Here is a 16,992-nt window from a genome sequence, read left to right on the forward strand (position 1 = left end):
CCTGTGAAGGGATCTGCGGTACTGACAACAGCAGGTTAAACTCCACTGCACGGTCAGCGCCCTCAGTGCCCAGCTGTGGCAAACACTACCATTGCTCCCAAATGTCTGTCGTCCCTCCCTGAGGGAGGACGATACTTTCTTGCCCCATTGGTGACAGGCTTGGCCACATGCCTTGCTTTGCCCAAGGAAATATATGTCGAAGTGACACGTGTCATTTCCGGGCTGACCCGACAAAGCATCTCCTGACCCCCTGCAGAACGTCGTCCCTCCCTGGTAACACCCTGGCCGTGCTCTCCTGGTGACTGCAATGCACTTAGCTGTCTGTTCCAGCCATTTGTGAACCTGTCAACTCCCTCCTAATAAGACGTAAATCTCCTGAGGGCACAGACGGTGTCTAAGTCACCTTCGTATTCTCTGTGGCGTCTGCCACACTCGCATATGGCAGGCGATCTACATATTTATTTGTTGAATCCAGGAAGGCAAGCACTCCACGGGTTTGGACTGGAAAGTGGCAGTTGGGATGTTCTTTTTCGGCTCCTTCTCTCCGGCCATCCTGAGACCAATTCTAATTCTAAAAATAATCACAAGGTTTGTAGAGGGGAGCTTTCCATGTGCTTATAAAACCCATCATTGACATTTCCACCTAGGTTCCACTTCTTTCCACACAATTCATTATATTTTTCCAGTCTTTACTCCCAGCTAATGGAAAATAGATTTAAAAATAGGCCAATGTATTACAGGAAACTTCTTGATTCTAGAAAAAACAGAAAGAGATGCTTCAAAGGAAGTGGAGAGCATTGCTCTCTTGGGCACTTGAAGATGGAAGCATCCTGGTGTCCAGTGTGTTGTCCGTGGCTGCCCCCTTGCGGACGCTCTCTGTAGCGATAATGCCACCAGTCACGTCCTGTTCTAGAAGAGAGGGAAGATGGCTTTGAAGAAATAACCTTCACAGGAGATGTCTCCTGAAGCTGTCCGCACAGGAGATGTGGACCAAGGGAGAAAGAGGAGAAAGAAACGTGGGACGGATCTAGTTTATTCTCGATTGACTCATCCTGGGAACGTTTTCCATGGTACTTCCTCCTTGAGCGTGGGAGGTGCGGGTTTCCCTTCTCTCCTTCCTCTGTAACCTGCTTTTGTTTTTCTGAGAGAAGCCTTTTTCACTCACATCTCCTCTCTCCTTTGATCCACAGGCGTGTTTCCACTCCGCCACCTAGAGGTGTGCAGACCCCAGCTTTTAGAGCTAATCAGTAGTGTACGGGGCTTTCCTGTTTTCTGGAGGGTGGCCGTTCTGCTAATACATTTCTTACATTTCGGATCTTCCATTAAGGATTTTCAACTGAAAAGCAGAGCAGCAGAATCCAATTCATGAAAAGGCTCCCAACCAGAGCCCTGGGAGGGACTGCTGAGCTGTGAGCTGCTCTAGCAAATGAACCGACCCCAAGGAAGAGACCACTGGGAATCTCCAACCTGCAGCCAGTGGGCCGGAAGCACAGGGGCCTTCGTGGTATTTACGAGCCTTGACCTCCTCCTTTCATCCATGACAGTGACTAGCCACCTCTGAAGATCCAGAGGTTAACTGAGCATCCTCCCCTGGCCCCGGGATGCTGGTTTGTCCGAGTCTCCCCAGAAAACTGAGCGCTGATCCCCGACAACACGCAGTGGTCTAAACCGGCTCCCCATCCGCGTGACCTCCCACACAGCCGGTCTTCCTTCTTCTTGCTAAACCCAAATCTCGATTTTGTTTGGGTGGCCGGTGTCCAGCCCCAGGATGAATCACACACCAGAAAGAAGAGAATGGAAGTCTGGCCCTTGACCCTTTAACTGGCCTCATATGAATTTCTTAAACAAAAGATTAAAGAGCAGAGATTTCTTTTAAAGGAAAAGAAATTCAGGGGCTGAGTTGGGGAGGACACATTTCAAAAAGCTTTTCTCGGGGGCAGCTGGCACTCTGGACGTGTTTGCAAACGGAGCCGACCAAGGAGCTTTTTACAGCCCCGCAGCAGCTCACGCAGATGGGGAGCGAGCTGTGGCCGGTGGGAAACGAAAAGACAAAGAAAGGCTTTTTCCTCCGCTGCCTACTGACATCCTTTTGGGACCTTGGTCTACAAAAAAAAAAAAAATAATAATAATAATTTCCATTTTGGAAACAGGCCAGCCTACTCTTGTGTTCACTGAATCCCGAGGCGGGCTCGCTGCCGCCCGGCCTGTAAAATGCCGCGTTAGCAAAATCTCTGAGTTCTCAGTTTTTCCATCTGGAAAGCAGGAATAAACGCACCCCCTCCCTCCCTCCCTACCTGGGTGTGTGATGGAGAATAAATGAGGTCACATCTGAGCCAGGAATTCTTCTCAACATCCTCCCTTCCCTCGCAAACTGTTCCATGCAACCTCTGCAAAAAGGTCTCCAAATATTTTTAATCGTGTGTGTCTAGGAGGAAAACAAATGAGCATTGTGTCAACTGGGCCCTCCAGGAAACAGATGCTGAGATGGAGTTAGATGGGCAAGAGGTTTACTGGGGGCAACGCCTGCGGAGATGAGGGAGAGGAGAGAGGACCAGCTGGAGCGCAGACCTCCGTGCACATCTGGGGTCTCAGCCACCCCGACTGGGGCTTCAGAGCTAAGACGGCCCGTTAGAGGGATCCTGTGTCAGTAGAAATGGCCAGGTCCCGTGTGCCTGCCATGCTCGGTCATCAGCTGGGGGCTGCCTCTGCTCGAAAGCTGAGATGGAGCCTAAATGCATGTGGGACAGCTGGAGGCTGTCAGATTCTGTCCTCCTTGCAGCTGAGCAAGCTTTTCCTTAAAGGAAAATCTGAGTGTGCACCTCCACGGTTGCTCTGTGCCTGTGTTTGTGTGTGCGCACGCGCGCATGTGTGCGTACATGACACATGGGCTGGTATCTATATATTATGTGCCCTAAAAATATATAAAAAATTAAAATTTCACCATGATGGGATACAAAAAACATCAATAGGAGTTGCCATTTTTCCTTCTGCCCCCATCCCCCGACTGTACCGCGCGCTCTCCGCTCAGCGGAACCAGACAGCTTCTCCTGGGATCCTCGCCTCGTCCTGCCTGCACCGTGCCAGCGGCCCTCCGTCCAGCATGGCCATGAGCTACAGGGCCGGGAGCAGGGAGCCGGCAGTGAAGGGGTGCCTATCTGTTCTCATTTGCTAAACACTTGAGATCCACGATGGAATCAACATCACTTCGGCTTTTATGACTTAAATTCACCAATTTATGTCATGCCAGATTTAACGACATGCAAACCTGCAGGAGCCGCCAGGAGACAAGGTCTTTCAGATGCTAAAAAAGGAGCAGTGGACACTTTGCAAAAGCGTCTCCAATGTTGTCCCAGAATTATGTCTTGGGCCCAAGTGTTGCGAGTCCCCAATGCACGCATTCCAGGAGGGCATGCAAACGTCCCCCAGCCCACCCCCTAGGCCGGCCCAGACACAGCTTCGGGGCCGGTGGTCGCACACAGAAGCGCAGGGCTCCCACTCCTCAGGCCTCAGCGCCCATGAGCACCTGGGTCCCCCTCAGATGTTCCGAGGGGCACAAAACTTCGCTTGATGTCTGCGTCCCCTGCTTGGAGAACCTAGGGCGTGAAGGTAAGTAAAGGGGATTGAGCTGTATCAGAGCCCGGGGAAGAGCGGAGTCGTTTGGCGGCAGCAGGAGCAAGAATTTATAATATTATGCACGACGCCATACTTGTCGTTGCCAGAGCACAGGGCCCGGAGGACAGAGATGCTTGTCCCTTTGTTCATGTCTCTTTTCACAGAGCCTACAGCAGGGCCCGGGCTCAAGACTGATCGAACTCACGCTGCTCTTCTCCGAATATTTGTTTTGTTGAGGAGCTGAGGCACCACAATAAAAATACGGATTAAGGAACACAGGAGAGCTGAGCCTTTTTCTTCTCTTGTGCTTTAGAAAGCCTGGATTCTTCGTTTCTTGGGTCGGACTGTCATCCACAGCAACCTAGTGATGTATCTGATCGGCCTCTCCTGTCCCTTGATGAAGAGCCCGCAGCAGAAGGTGGAGAGAACCAGGACTCGTGCCAACGGGCCCCTTAGAAGTCCCTCCATGCGCCGAATGCACACATGTACACTGTCCCTTTCCGATTTCCAGGACTGAAGCCAAATCCACGGCCTAGGGCGGTGGTCCTCAACCAGGGCGGATTTTGTCCCCCAGGGGACATTTCAAATGTCTGGAGGCATTTCAGTTGTCACAACTGGGGGATGCTACTGACATCTGCGGGTGGAGGCCAGGGGTGCTGCTCAGCACCCAACAGTGCACAGGACAGGCCCACAGCCAGGAACTACACACCCCCTAACGTCAGTCGAGCCAAGCGTGAGACCCCCTGGCCTGAAGTAACACAGACGCTGGCAGCCTCTTATCTTTGGCCTTGTTGCGTCCTTCGGTTTCACGAGGCAAAAACACACCCTGGAAGAAGAAAGCTTTGGCTGGTCTTCAGGCCTGTGGCATTTCAAGATGATGGTGGCCAGTGATGGGAGTAGAGATGCCAGGGGAGACCTTCGAACGAGGCCTCTGGGCTGCCTCCTGGCCACGTGAGAGGCTGGCTGCAGACTCAGACAGAGGCGCCTGAGGTGGCCTCTTCTCTACTGCACGGTGGTCACTGTGGGGTCAGGGACATGTGTTTCCAGGCAGCCAGGTGCCCGTATCCACGACCCAGAACACGAACAGTGTGGTTAGGAGACACACTGATTATTGCACAGCGGCTTCCAGGTGTTACTCTCTGAACAGCCAACCAGCGCACTGGGCAGAGGACCAAGGGGGTGGGTGAGGGAGTCCCTGACTCGTCCTGTTGCTGGAAGGGGAGCCCGTCTATTGGCAGGTATGACAGTCATACTTAGGGACGCGGGAAACTCCTTGTACGTCTGAAGACCTGGGAAGAAGAAACGCCCGAGAGAAAACACATGTTAGCTCTCATGCTGGTACTTGTTGCAATCTCCTGTATCCATCATCACGGAGACAAATGCATCCTCAAGAGGAGTTCCGCTGAGGGATAAGACAGGACTTATCGACAGGGCGACTCTGAACACCCACCAGAGAAGAGAGATCTGTGTGCCCTGAGAGGCCAGGCATGCGGAAAGACTCGATTCAATCTGAATACGTTAATTCTATATTTACTCTCTATTCACTGATGATTAAACAAGATAATAGAGGTGGAAGCAGCAGAAAGTTAAGAATTAAGGATAGTCTCTAATTTTTGTTAACTTTTAGTCTCATACTGATGGAGCTGGGTAATCTCATTATTGCAATGAAGGCCACATGGCTGGGGAAAGCCTCCTTTTTCCACTGTCAACCATCCGAGCACACCTCCTATACAGGAGTCACCGGTTTCGTGGGTATTGCTGCGAGGCAGGGCCCGGCTGCCCACAGGTGGAGGTGCAGACACGAGATGCAGGCACGTGGCCGAGGTATAACTAGCTGGATACTGTGCTGGACACTGGATAGTGTGCCCCCACAATTCATGTCCACCGTGAACCTGTACATGTGACCTTATTTAGAAATAGGATTGTTAAGCTGAGGTCCTACTGGATTAGGGTGGGCCCTGAATCCAATATGAGTATTGTTCTTATAAGAAGAGTGAAATTTGGATGCAGAGACACACACAGAGGGAAGCCCATGTGACGAGTGAGGCAGAGACTGGAGTGGGGGTCTCCCACCCAAGGCACGCCAAAGGTTGCTGGCAGCCACCAGCAGCGAGGAGAGAGGCGACGGACAGATCCCTCCCTGGGATCTCAGAGGGAGCACGGCCCTGCCGACTCTGGCCTCCAGAACTGAGAGAATACTTTCCTTGTTTTAAGACACCCAGCACGTGGTGCTGTGTTACGGCAGCCCCAGGACACTAATTCAGACCCCTGGGCTTGGGACCTCGAACCTTGAGGGTGTGACACAGAGACCCAGTGTCAGAGAATTTACTGCCGCAGGGCAGAGCTGGGGGTCCACCAGGGACAGCACCGTCGGTGCTGGTGGCGGTGCCTGAAGAGGCTGTAACAAGTGTCCGCCGCCAGTGGCCAGTGTCCAATGATGGCCGTACCTATGGGAGCGTCAGGCTGTCCCGACTGACCCACCTAGCTGCTGCTCTCGGTCTTAGCCACTTTACAAACCTAATTCTCCAGCACCCCCATCAGTTCCGTAAGCTGCCCGACATCCTTCCAGCATTAATGGGGCCTTTGAATTTTCTTGGATCCAGTGAGTGCTGCCAACTCATTCTTGACCACATAATACAAGAAGTTGAGGGACACACCAAAGCTTCATGGGCAAGCTGGAAACGTGATTTCCCTTTTGATTCACAAAGCAGAGTGAATTGGCTGGACTTCCACTTCCTAAGCAGACTTGGGTCAAAGACAGTGTCGACGAGAAACAGGGATCACGCCTGGGTGTGTCCCAGGAGCCGTGCCAGCCCGGCCAGACACTTGCTCAGCAAGTCCCAGGAGACTGCGCCATTACCTGCACTCCATAGTGAAGCAACTGAAGCCGCATGGCTCATCCGAGCGGGAGCTGCGCTCGAATCCAGAGCTTGTGCACTGAAGCGCCCCTTGGGAATGCAAAGGGGAGTTTTGGGGAGAATGGGGAAAAAAGAAAAATATAAATTTCAGGGAAACATTTGTAGCTTTAACCTAATAAGGTGTGTGTTGGGGAGAGGAGTGACATTTATGTAAATCAGTGTGCACATATGCAAATCAGCCTATTAACTGGAGACCTGCTCATGACCACAGATATCACCTTATTTCAAAGGACCAAAAGCACTTTATATTCTCACTTTATTTTATGAACGTATTTTAACTCCCTAACACACCTCCTTCAGCAAAAGTAAAAACAAAAGATCATTTAAATCATTTCTTTATTTGCCAATTGATTTTTGTAAATCAAACTTTTCCCACTGACATAATTTCGAGAAAGCTTTATATTTGTATAAAAATGATTTAAGGTTTCATCTTGCTTAAAATAAACTTATTTATCCATTTCACCATTATCATGCTCCTATTTAAATAATCAGAATAATTCCCACTTTAAAAATACTTCCCCCTGTCTGCACTGAAATTTGCGTTCATGGACGATCCGGTTAGTGCCGATGCAGACAGAGTCTCTCCTTTCCCAGACCCCAGTCAGGCTGCTCTGAGCCCTCTTTCCACCTGGCCTGCCTTCAGTCGGCCTGGTCCAGCTGTAACAAGAATCCTGCTACGTCCGTTGAGAGAGAATCCTCTGCCCTTGAGATCTCATCACCGTGTCCGGCCTTCAGCAAGAATCCCGCTAAGTCACTTTAGCAAGAATCCCTTTCCTCGATGTTTCCTTGGTAATTTCCCATCCACTGACCGCTCCCCCCGCCGCCCATTGACTATAAGTCCCCAGCTGTCCTTGCTGTATTCGGAGTTGAGCCCCATCTCACCCCCATTGTGATATTCTTGATGCCTATAGTCCTAAATAAAGTTTTCCTTACCACTTTAATGAGCGTCAGAATAATTTTTTCTTTGACAGGAAAACGTCTCCCCACTGACCCTCTCGAAAGCATCGGACAGAAAGAGTATTAATATAATGCAAAGGTATTTGACTTTAAAAATCCATATTCAAAATAAGAGTGCTCTGAGGGCATTCCAGAGCACGGGTCTTCCTCTGCTCCCCTGGGTGGTCTGGCGCCTCCCTACAGCGTTCAGAGATGCTTCTCAGCCACGCTCCCAACGTCACCCCGGTCCAGGCCCCATCACCTCCCACCTGGACCAATCACGCTGTCCCAACCATTAAAAAACAAAATCTGACTGAGTGAATTTGAACATCTAAGAGGCTGTGTTCAACAATTCACGAACCGAGCAGCATCCGTCCAGAAAGTCGAAAGGAGCTCTGAGGAGCTGTACAAAAAGGAACGTTTTTAAAGGCAGAAAGGGGGCCAGAAATGGAAGTGTCCACCAAAGTGTGCATTGTTGCAGGCAAGCTCACCTCCCTTTGGGGGAAGGCGGGGGTCTGTCATGCAGCTCACCGTACCGGTGCTGACCAGGTAATTCCAGATGGCCTGGTTAAAGGTCACATCCTGCAGGAGGTTGAAATTGCAATTTAGTCTTGGTTTGCTGCTGTGAGGCTTAGCACAAGCGTCTCCGTTTTGGACCTGTCGTTTCTTTTTTAACACGACGAACCTCCCTACCTCCTCCCCGTCTAGAATTCACCACCACCGGCCTGCCCCACTGCAAACTCCCCACGGCATTCAGAATAATGAGCATGCTCCAAACTGCCTAGCTCTGGGCCCCTAAGCCCTTTCGGCCTCCCTAAACACATCCGATGTCCAGTTCTTCCGGTACCTTCTCCTCTGCTCTTGATATCACCACATCTCGGGGCGCCCCAAGGCTAGCTCACACCCGCCAAGTGTCCACAGCTTTGCGCCATCCCTCTGACCTCAGCACAGCCTGATGTGACGTGCGCACCTCACCTTCCCTGCCGGGGCCGGAGAGTCACAAGCCTGGAAAACATCTCATTTCTTCCCTACCCTCAGTGCCTAGCACACTGGATTCGACATGGGGGTACTCAGGAAATGTTTACTGAACAACTGAACGGACGTCACCATTAAATTCAATAGAACGGAAAGCACTGAGGGAAAATCTTAAGGCCTATTTTCCGGAAGAACTTATCTTTCTTTGCGGGGCCTGAAAAATTTAAGTCATTCACAGCAAACAGGCACCCCCTTGTGGCTGCAAGCTGACAGTACAAGATCCCCAACACAAGGGTCCAACTCTAGTGATCAGATGGAGAGAAATGAGTTTAACCATTTGCAAAGCATGTATACCCATCCTTTGATGTCATTTATAGGAAGAGTCAAATATTGACAAGGGTCTGACACATTTAAATTTCTTAAATGAATTTTCTAATCATCTTTAACCTGTAATGATTTCCCTTCAAAGACTGTAGCCCTTTGCCTTCAATTCAGTTCAGCAAATAACACGATGTTGACATGTATGTGCCCTAATGGTCAACAAGACTGGCCCTGGAGACAGGCTGACGAGCCTTTTCCAGGAGACACTGCTATTTTCCAGAAGCAAGTCCTTGACCTGCATTTACTACACGCTGATGGCCGATATTTACTGTATTCTCCCTTGGTGCAAAGTCCTGTGCTAAGCCCTTAACCTGCATTATCTGCTCTCAGCTTTCGAATAACCATATGCAAGGAGTACAAATCTTATCCGCATTTTCCAGATGAGTTGTCTGAAGCACAGAGAAGTCAAACAACTTGCTCAAAATCACACAGATAGGAAATACGGGACTGGATCAAAGCCAGGCAAAGTGCCTTTAAAATCTGCTTCTACTGTGAGCCTTTCTTTTTTCTGACTCCGCATCCTAAATATCCCTCCAAGATGCCCCCTTCCTTTTTTGGCACTTTTTTTCCCATTGTGGTTAAATATGCATAACATAAAATTTACCTTTTTAACCATTTTTAAGTGTGCAGTTCAGTGGCATTCACTGAATGCCATTCACATGTTGTGCACCCATCACCACTATCCATCTCCAGAACTTTCTCATCTTCCCAAACTCAGACTCTGCACCCTTAAACACTAACTCTCCTTCCCCACCCCCCAGCCCCCCACAACCACCATTCTACTTTCCGTCTTTACGAATGTGACTCCCCGAGGGACCTCACCTAGGTGGAATCATACAGTATTCGTCTTTTTTTGTGACTGGCTTATCTCACTCAGCACAATGTCCTCCAGCTTCATCCATGTTGTAGCCGGTGTCAGGATTTCCTTCCTTTTCAAGGCTGAGGAACATCCCATGGTATAATTAGACCACATTTTATCTGTTCTTCCATTGACAGACACTTGGGCTGTTTCCACCTTTTGGCTTTGAGAATCATGCTGCTATGAACACGGGTACACAAATGTTCGCGTCTCTGCTTTCAATTCTTTGGGGAATGTACTCAGAAGCGGGATTGCTGGATCACATGGTAATTTCAGGATACGGGGGTTCTGGTTAGCTCTGCCTCCTCCTGTCTGCAGGTCACTCAACACTCTTCCCAGTGTCCCATGCGTAAAGGGAGATGGAATACCTTTGTCCCTTTGAGTTGCTATGACCATTGCAATGATATGTACATTAAGATAGGGAGGTCAACTTCTAAAATATAAAAGTGGTTTATAACGTTCCACATATTGTTACCTTGAAGGGAGAAAAGGAGGCAGAGAAGAAGGAATTTTTTAACTCTGCGTAAGCTTTTCTGGTCTCTCAGCTAAAATCTGCTCTCCTGTGCCACTGTGCCATCTATCCATCTTTTCAGCATTCTTACATTTTTGGCAGAACTTTCTTGGTCAGATCACGATCAGTGATGAGCCCCACAGGAAAAAGAGAAGGGGAGATAGTGTTAATCTGCCGACACATGTGCTGGGGATCTTTAGAGCCAAAAAGAATTGCTTTATCAATAGGCTGTCTTACGAGAGACGATTCCCGGCACGCTTCACCAAGCGGTTGTTTATAGAGGTTTGTTAAACACAGTCATTTGTGGTATGATTTACGTGCAATGGTCTGAGTCCTTGGAAGGCAACCTATGTTTTCAATCTTCAGCACAAATGAAATAATGGTTTGTAACTTCAGGATTATACTCTAGGCTATTAATTTTCATTTTATATTATCCGAGAGAAATGGCCTGAGGAAATCACAACGCGCTTTTATTTTTTATATAATATTACCTTTTGCACAAAAAAGGTCTTATTAGCATTATTAATTATATCTTTTAAATAAGTGATCAGTAAAGAACTAGCCTAGATATAATTAATAGAACTTGGAAAGAATTAACAAAGAGTTTAAATATGTGAAACAAAGTAAATGGACTTGGGGCATGAGGTTCAACATTTGAATTAGAGAAGAAAAGCATAAAGTGGAGAGAGAATGGGTTAAAATTTGGGACCATGAAGTTTTATGACACCCAGTAGTTGCTTTCACACCATTTGTGGTGGGTCAGAAAAATGTTTTGTGAACAACAAAAAACTATCTTTTAAAAGTAATTCAGAGAAGAAGTGGAGAAGGGCAGTTTTTCGCCGCCCCCTCTAAGGAAAAAATGTTTAGAAAGTTGCATGGAGGCTGGGGACTGGGATGGACAAAACAAAGGACCCACCCCCTTTGACCACTAGAGGGGGCATGTCCATTCATTTCCAGCCACATCTGCTTCATTTTCCAAAGCGAAATGACTCCATTCCAACTCGCTGGACCCAAAATAAGTACGGACTTAACATGGAGCCTCTTCAGCCACGTAGCATGGAACTGCCAGGTGTGTAACGCTTAGTGTCTCCTATCTCCCTCTGTAAAATCACTGTGGCGCTTAACTCAGCCATGCTCATAAAATGTGTGTGTGTGGGGGGGGGGGGGGGGGCTGTTTTGTTTAGTTTTGTGTTAAAATGCATCAACTCTAATAAAGGCAAGGGCAACACTGTTTCCAGAAAAGCGTAAAACAAAGCAAACTGCTCTTCAATCTTAGAGGTTTTGTTTCATTTGTTTTGTAAAAGAAAAAACAAACATCTCTCGCTATTTTGTGGTCTTAATAACTACCCCAAAGTGTACAGAGAACCTAAACTCTTTAGTATCTGACCAACATCCAGCCATCCATGAGGGAATCAGCGACTTCTAGATTACTATTCTTCACAAAGGGAAAAAGAAAACAAAGCCCAAGTTGGCTTTTTTCCACCAAATTATTGGCTCTTTCCCAACCACCTACATAACTCATATTTGCTGAAGGAATGTAAGCTAATTTAATTATATTATTCAAAACTAAATCATGAAGGCAAATAAAATATAATTAATTCTGAAGCAATGCATCTATTTTATTATTCCATACTTGTGGGGATTAGAGTCATTGCTTTGCTCCGTCAGTCTGCATATTGAAATTGAATATTAAAACTGTGTCAATACTCAGGGGCAATTATGAGAAGGCCGGAGGACTTTGGGGGACTGGTAATGTGCTGTGCATTTTCTCTGAGAGCGTGAGAAAAAGAGAAGAGACCCTGGTTGACACTGAAGTGCTGATGAGGAGCACAAGCCATTTCGCCATGGTGGTCCCTGATGACAGTGGCCTCTCAAGCCTTCAAGAATTTCCGGCATTGGGCACATGAGGTTGACAACAATCTATATTTCCCAGGCATCTTGCAGCTCAAGGATCTCTCAAGGATCTGGATTAGCTCTTTCGTTGACATAGAAACACTTACGCTGAAAAGAGCTATTCACACGTCTTCCTGCCACTCAGTCTGAGAAGGTCAAACAACGTGGCCAACGTGAAGCCAGAACACTGGGGAAACGGGAAACAGACCTAAGAATACTGTGTGATGGAAGACTGGAGCTCATGGACTCTTCTTACATTTCTTTTTCCTCAAAATGACTGTTTGATAAATATTGTGTTTATTCACAGGGGGCAGAAATTTCAGGCGGGCTGGTCTTGCCTGATACCTTCGCTAACTAAATCTTTGAAGGTTCACCATCAGTCTGCACTACCCTCGGACCTGGTCAAGAGGGGCCCCTGCTTGGGCCCCACACTTTATAAACAAGGCCCATCTCAGACCCTCCCGGGGCCAAGGGGTTGTGCCAGCCCAGAGCCCTGCCTCTACACCATGCTCCAAATCTCCCCATCCTGGAGCTTCCTTCCCAAACAGCCTGCCCTCAGGGCCAGTGTGAGGCTTTCCTTCTGGGCACCCTCCTCAGAGTGGGCTGCCGGTATAGACACCCCAGCCCAAGGACTGACAAAGGGGCAGCTACAGGGGCAGCAGGGGGCAGGAGGTGGGGAACGGCCAGTACTTGGACTGTGGGCTGGGGTGCCTACCCTCCTGGACCACCATGACCAGTGCAGAACTCTGAAGAGTCACTCTGAAGTTGAGTGGCCTTCCAATAGGTGAACAGAACATATTTTATTGAACACTTGGTTAACCTGATTTATAACTTTTTTTTTTTTGGTGAGGAAGATTGTCGCTGAGCTAACATCTGTGCCAGTCTTCCTCTATTTTGTCTGTGGGATGCCACCACATTACGGCTTGATGAGTGCTGCATAGGTCCACGCCCAGGATCTGAACCCACAAACCCCTGGCTGCCAAAGTGTGTGAACTTAATCACTACACCTCTGGACCAGCCCTGATTTATAACTTTCACAGGTGTAGACACAGGGACGTGGTCTCTAGTCGTGCTCTTGCCTCAAGTCCCAGACGAATCAGGGGCTGCATTAGCCAGGGTTCTCCAGACAAACAGAACCAACAGGATACTCAGAGACATACAGCAAGAGAGGTTATGAGGGACGGGCTCACACGAGTGTGGAGGCCGAAGTCCCAGGATCTGCCGTCTGCAAGCCAGAGGCCCAGGAGAGCTGGTGGTGGGGCTCCAGGCCAAGCCCACAGGCCTGGGAACCAGGGGGGTCAATGGTGTGAGTGCCAGTCTGAGTCAAAAGGACAGGGAGGCTGGAGCCTCATTGCCAGGTATCTCTGTGCTTCTGCCAAACCCCACTGCCATCACAATCGCTTCCACCACAACCAAGGGCATTGGCACACCTGGTGCCATCTTCACTGGGGACAGCCAGCTCTGCGGGGCAATGCCATCCTTCCCGGAAGATCCAAACAACACTGGGGACTGCTGCTGCTTCTCTGGGATGGTGGCAGTAACACTGAGACCCAGCGAGCTCTCACGCCGTGCTGGGCGCCAAGCCGAGGACCGCACAGGTGGAAGCTCATTTCAGCCTCATGACTATCCTGTGGGGTACAGACTCTCGTTCATCCGTCCAGTTTTACAGATGAGAAAAGTGAGGCTCGGGAGGGGAAAAAACTTGCCCGAGGCCACAGTTAGACATGGTGGAGGGACTCTGAATCCAGGGAGCCTGGGCTCCCACCCACCACACCACGCACCTCCATAGTGTCTGGGTCCTGCGGCCCTGAGGCCCAGGGCCCTGAGGCCAGGCTGACTCTTCTCACTCACACAGCCCCAGCCCAGTGCTTGGCACATCACAGACGACCAGCATTTTGCTGGGTACGTGAATAAACCCAGGATGAACCCTAGGGGTGTGAGCAGTATCACTCGAGCATCCTCAGAGCAGGTAAAGTCTAGGATCTCCCTCATTCGCTTTCCTCCTCTTCCCCCTTTGAATTATTCCATAACGCTAACATTTAGAGAATCCCAGAAATCCCCTGGAGGCGCACCCCAGCGGTCTCCCAGTCCACTGCTTGCTGCTTCCCAGTGCCTTGGGGTGGCGCTGTGGACAACCTTGGGGTAGGCAGTTGGTCTCAAGTCGGTTTAGTCCAGGTGCCAACCCCTGGGGGAGATGGATGCTTGGCCAAGGGTGGCCCTGGCTTTGGTCCCCTGCGCATGCACAGCCATTCCCTGAGGTCCAGGTGTCCCTGGATCTGACTCATTCCTGTGAACTCAGAACCTTCTTCCCTCTCTCCCCTCCCAGGGGAGCATGGCACCAGGGGTGTGCAGTGTCTCTCTTTACTGTAGAAATAAGCCAGGTCTCTCTACACCCTGTGTCCAGCCCAAGAGGGCTCCCCATCCACTCCACTAAGGACAGCTATCCTTGGGGTCTCCTGCACTCTCTATGACACCTGGCCCTGAACACTAGAGCCTGTCACCATCCTTCCCACAGGCAGATAAAAACACAGGCACCCAGTTAGATGTGAATTTCAGATTAACAGTGAATAAACAAGGAATAGTTCTTAGCCTGTCAAGTAACTGAAATGGCAACGTAACTGGCATCCTGCGTTTCATCTGGCAACCCCACCTAAGGGAGGCTCCTCGGGCGGCAGGGCCCTCCTCTGCCTGGCCAGCAGCCTGCATGTTGTGTTACCCTTATTTTCCAAATGACTCAGTAGAGTCATAGGTGAGAGGAGCAGGAGCATACGACCTCCACAAAGGCCTCCAGCTTGTTAGTCTGAAGGCTTGCTTTATTTTTAATACTTATCTAATAAATTAATTCAAGGCTATAAAATTTACTCATTTTGGTCCCACCCAACAGGATGTGCACTTGTTTTGGTTTCCTCTTTAGGGGGGGGGGGGGGGGGGGGGGGGGGGGGTTGTTTTGTTCGTTTGAAGTAGATAGAATTTTTGGTTCTTTTTCAGCAACTTGATTTTTATCACGTTAGAGAATGCGTTCCTGTGAGATTTCCACATTTTGGAATTTGCTGAGATTCTCTTCCTGGCATAAAACATGGTCAATTTTCATGAATGTTCTAAGAGGGTTTGTTGGCACAAAGTTCACAGACAGCTGACAGATCAAGTTTGTTAACAGCTGATTTGGAGATTTCTGAGATGAGAATCAACATTACCCTGCCATGATTGGGAATTACTCAGTATCTCATTGTATTTCTAAAAACACAAACTATCTTTCAAAGCTATGTTGTGAGCTGAAGAAGGTACGCAACCATGTATTTTACCTTCCTAACAAATTATTCTTTTCATAAATTGATGCTTTTTGCCTCAAATTCTCTCGACTGACACCACTTCCCTCACTTGCTTTCTTTTTGCTAGTATTTTCCTGAAGATTTTTCCACTCCTTTATTTTCAATCTTTCATTATTTTTTTTTTTCGAGGAAGACTAGCCCTGAGCTAACTGCTGCCATTCCTCCTCTTTTTGATGAGAAAGACTGGCCCTGAGCTAAGATCTGTGCCCATCTTCCTCTACTTTATATGTGGGACGCCTACCACAGCATGGCTTACCAAGCGGTGCCATGTCCACACCCAGGATCTGAACCAGCAAACGCCGGCCCGATAAGTGGAACGTGCACACTTAACCGCTGTGCCACCAGGCCGGCCCCCCGATCACCTCTTATAATCAACCTATACACATACTTGTGGTGAAGTTTATAATTCCACTTGAAAATGTCTGTAAATAGTAGAATTTAACCCATTCACACTTACTATGACTAATGCTATGTTTAAATTTACTCCTGCCATGTTATTTCATACTTTCTAGTTCTTTCTTTTCATTTCTTCTCCTGATCTTTGCTGGATCAAGTAGCTGTCTCGGTGTGCAACACAGAGAGAATTCACAGTTCTCTGATCACTAACTGTTTGCAACAGTGACAGCGCAAGGAACAGCAGTACAGGAAACACGGCTGCTGGTACACCAGTCACAATCCCCAGTGCCTTCTCCCAGGGCACTGGAGGGAGGACTGAGCCTCTGGACTAAGTCCCTGCGGGTCCTGAGTTTATCTCAGAATGGGGGGAGGGGGCACACAAGCACAGGAGAGTGCCAGGGGTAAAAACGACATTTTGGGGATAAACAGGAGGAAGGCTCAAGGTGACTGATTTAAACGTTAAGAAGAAATATTACCTTAATTTTGTACTCCAGGCAAGTGAAGTGGGACACAGAAATGAAACATGGAAGAACACACCAGCAAGCGATCTGCATAGGTTTATTTGAGAATCTAAACCCCACCAGCACTGGGGACCTCACTCCAGTTTTACAGAAGGAAGTGCCTCCTCTGCGACCAAGAGGCAGCCTCAGTTGTAGCCCCCATGCTTTCATGCATGCGGTCAATTCTTCCCACCCCAGCCAGTCCCTCTGAAGCACCTGGTGTTCTCACCACACGCACTTTCATACGTTGCTCACAGAACCTCTCCCGCGAGCCTGGTACCTCATACCATAACACGGTTTACCCGCTGAGCCCAATGCGACAACACGTGCACATGTATCTTTCGTTTTATGCCAATGGCCTTTTCTATCTTTCTTCACACCCCAGCACAGTGTTCTTTTTCCTTCTACTTATTACACCCATCATTTTCTATTTGGTCCAGTGACTCAGCACCGTTCTGAACTCTTAGGTGCTCCTTTGCCTGAGGTCCCAGCACAGTGAATAACTGTGCGGCTAAATCAGATGATTTTCATCAATCAATGTTCTTTATCTATTAGAGTCACAAACTTAATGAAAGTCCTAGTTCCCAGAAAAATGCATATACCCACATACACAAAGACTTTTGGATACAATTTAAGAAGGTTCTAGACGTCTTTGAAACTCATTTACAGATTCTAGGTTTAA

At 48.7% G+C, this 16,992-nt stretch overlaps 1 long non-coding RNA gene across 1 annotated transcript; it reads right to left on the minus strand.

The window, feature by feature from the left end:
• Positions 1-3,660: 3,660 nt before the first annotated feature.
• Positions 3,661-8,253, minus strand: LOC124227292 (uncharacterized). Its single transcript, XR_006885443.1, has 3 exons — positions 7,958-8,253; positions 6,473-6,560; positions 3,661-4,901 (listed from the first exon to the last, which is right to left on the minus strand). It is a non-coding gene; the product is annotated as an uncharacterized LOC124227292 (long non-coding RNA).
• Between the last annotated feature and the right edge of the window lie 8,739 nt (positions 8,254-16,992).

The sequence above is a fragment of the Equus quagga genome, chromosome 15 (assembly GCF_021613505.1).
Source record: "Equus quagga isolate Etosha38 chromosome 15, UCLA_HA_Equagga_1.0, whole genome shotgun sequence".
Taxonomy (NCBI): domain Eukaryota; kingdom Metazoa; phylum Chordata; class Mammalia; order Perissodactyla; family Equidae; genus Equus; species Equus quagga.